Below are 3645 nucleotides of genomic sequence, written 5' to 3'. Positions count from 1 at the left end.
ATGTGCATTTCCTTACTTACATTCAACCAGAGAAGCAGAATCATGAGGGAAATGTTGGATTTATTATACAAATTAGATCTTGCACAATGTAAGGAGTGGGTTAAGCCACGCATGTAAGGGTGTTGTACTTGCATCTGGTGTCGGGCCCAAAGCCAGCACATGGGAAGGAGAGCTGTATGTGAATAGGGAACAGCAATGGCCAACTAGAGCCCAAAAGATGAGCTAGTTCCCACATGGGTGCCTCACTGTCCCCATGTCCCCAACATTCATGCAGATCTACAGAAGAGCTGGTGCATTCCTCCCCCTATGGAATTGCCCACGAACTTGGCCCGTGATCCGGAGAAGATAAAGAACAGGATCTGGTAGGTAATAAAGGCACTGCAGGCCACAGCTATGCTTCACACCCACAAGATGAGCCAGCAGGTCCTCATCAGTGATTTGTGACAGTTGTAGACATGGCTGTGGCTTCACTTCCACCGCCCGAATCATGTACACATTTCTCTTGGGGCCAATCCCACTCAAGAATCACGCAGGGAAGGGCATTCTGAGATCCACAGCTCCTGCCTGGCTAAGCCAACACACTGCCCCTGACTTTGAGCTCAGCCACCTGGCTCGCCTTGGCCAATGGCATATAGACAGAAGCAACGGCATTCCAGATCACTATCCAGGATAATTAAGAGACCTTAATTTCTGCCTGACCATTTGTATCATCTTGACCAGAACTGAAGAGATAACAGAGCAACTCGACACAACTCCAGCGGCCACAGCCTAAAACAGAAGACCCCAAGCCAAGCCACAACTAGATAAGCTGAACCACAGCCAACTGGCAGAGGTGTGAGCAACAGTAAGTGATTGTGGAAGCCCCTGAGCTGGGGGAAGTAACTGAAACAGACCGAACTTTACTTTGATGATTCAGGACTCATCTCTTTACCCGTTTCTCCCATGATCTGAAATTCCTGCCATGAACCAGACTCCTGAAGCCCACAAGCCTATGCCCACAAGTGATGCACACTGATGCTCTATGACAGGAATCTAGCCCACTTGCCTAATTTCAGGACATTCTTCTCTTAAAAATAGTTAGAACCAGCACCAACTCAATATTAAATCCCAACTATAGCTACGACAATACAAAACCTTCAGAAATACAGTTTCAAAAATGTGCAAGTCCTTCATGGAGGCAAACCTAAAATCTGATTGAGGACATGAATAAATAGAAAGACACATGATGTTCCTACTTGGGAAGAATCAGTATTGTCAAGAGGATGGTTCTCCAGATTAAATTATGAATGTCATACAATTGCATTTAAAATCCCGTGGAGTTTGGGGGCGAGGGAAGCTTGGTAAGCATCATGAGGGAGAAGAATAGCAATGAGAATCACCAAGAAATACTTCTCCAAGGTAAGTAAAGCACACTCAGAACCTGGCGACCAAGACCCTGCTGGCCCAAGGACACAAGGAACCTGTTCCTCAAAGACCCCATTTCCTTGGCTCCCTGTCAAGGATGTGCCAGGGACTTCTGTGTAGACTCAATAAAAGCCAATGAGATAGACGTGTGTTCACACACATACGCACACACACACAAATAAGTCTTTGCGTGTGAGCATTTGTGTGGATTTCTGTTTTTAGGTGTGCCTCTCCATTCTTTGAGCTACTTTAAAAGTCTGAAAGTTGAGATTTGTCGCTGGGCAAGAGAGAGCAAAAAGAGGTGACCCAGTGGCTTCCGAAGACACCCCTGGTGGTGTAGAAGGTGTCAGGGCTTGGTGGCATTTAGACTCACAACAGACCACCGCCCAGGCCAGGGGAGAGAGGGTGATGTGAAAAGTTTCAAGTTTTGCAGGAGATGCAAGGGGGACAAAGTTAAGGTTATGTAGTTTGGTCTTTCAGAAAAAGGCTTCGCTGACACTCAAAAGCCTTCTGTTTGTTGTTGTTGTTGTTGTTTTGTTTTGTTTGTTTGTTTGTTTTTACTAGAAAAGCCCTGAGTGTCAGAGAAATCACTTGCCAGCCATGGAGACTCAACCGCTGATTTTCCCGACTGCTTGGCTGGTCCTTACACAAGTAGCATCAGCTACAGCCTTTTGAGTCAAAGGCTTTACTGCAATAAGATTTTGTGAGAGAGCTCAAGCAAATAAGCTTACATTAGCCAACAGGTAGTCCCCGGCTGCTTCTGTGGGCCAAGGCCAAGGGGAACTCAGAGAGAAACCTGATGGGGATTCTGCTCCCCAGACAGCTGCTGCTGAGGATGGGGCTCGGACGTGGAGTTAGGTCTGAAGGTGGCCAGTAAGACAGTGTAGCCAGGCAAAGGGTAGAAAGAGTAGAAAGTTCTGGGTTTAGATGACTCTCATATAGACCATATCACCCTGAGCGAATCACCTGTAGAAGGAGGGTATTCCTGCTTCCTTGGTAGATCCTGGTGGGATTAAATAAGAAAATTACGTTATGCCTGACACACAGTAGCACCTGGAAGACACTTTGCATATTAATGAATGTTGAAAACAGTGTTACGAGTGCTGGGCTGTAAGCACATTCGATAGGCAGCAGGGGCCAAGGATGGGACTATTTCAGCCTGGGGAAGTTGCAATTGGCTTCTCATAGGACATAATGTTTGAGCTGGAGCTTCAAGAACGAATGGGATTCAACAGCTGATGATGAGGGAAGGCTTTCCAGGGTGAAGAAAGAGCACAAGCTAAAGGATGGAGGTAAAAAGCGACATGATCAGTGAAGGCCGGGAGAGACAGGTGAGGCCACTGAAGCAGAAGGGCTTGGGTTATGGGGTGCCCTGTGTCCCATGCTGATGATGGGCGGTCATGGAAGGTTGTGATACAGGGTGATCCTCACCCATTTCTTATACCACTCTCCCTTCTAAATTTGAAACCTTCATAATTAGAGAAAAGCAAACAAGGAATGGCTAAGAAGGAAGTGGCCCAGAATCCCCTGGTCCATTATATTACAAATCCTGTGCAGTGTATTACACAGTCCGGCGTGGGATCCAACCCCCCACCAATCTTGGCGGGGCAAGCCTGGTCGCCAGGCTGTTCCATTTTCCCAGAGCCCCTTCAGGTATAAGAAAATATTTTTCCATTGGGAGTCAACTAGATGTCATGTCTGATTTAATCCTAAATACATTGCCATAGAAAAAGAAGTCAATGAGTAAACCTCTCCTAGTCCCTGATTTCTTGTTTCCCTAGCCCTTCACCCACATCTCCGTTCCATCTTGTTCTTTCTTTTCTTTTCTTTTCTTTCTTTTTTTTTTTCTTCAAGGGAAGTAGAAGCGAAAGAGAGAAGCGGACTCCACACTCACTAATTTGTTTTCCATCCTCAGCCCTGAATTTCTTTCTCTCTGACCTGCACTGAGACGGTACAGAAGGGACAGTGCCAAGGGGAGACTAACTTATTTATCTTAAAAGCATAAATTACTTCCAATTACCAGAATACCAGTTATATCCAAGGAAGCACCTCTTGCTTCCCCTTAAATGTTCTGGTTTTCTCAGCTGCTCATGTAAGTTTTAACAGGGCGGCAGGAGGTCAGAAAGTCAGAGAGACATTTAGCTTTGCTGTAGATCGAAGCCCTCTCCCCCTTCTACCTCTCTTTCTTCCCTGCTCTTCCCCACGGGGGACCTGAAATGATTTCGATCAGATGATGGGAAG

The sequence above is a fragment of the Pteropus vampyrus genome, unplaced genomic scaffold (genome assembly GCF_000151845.1).
Source record: "Pteropus vampyrus isolate Shadow unplaced genomic scaffold, Pvam_2.0 Scaffold75, whole genome shotgun sequence".
Taxonomy (NCBI): Eukaryota; Metazoa; Chordata; class Mammalia; order Chiroptera; family Pteropodidae; genus Pteropus; species Pteropus vampyrus.
Note: the sequence above shows the minus strand (reverse complement) of the source record.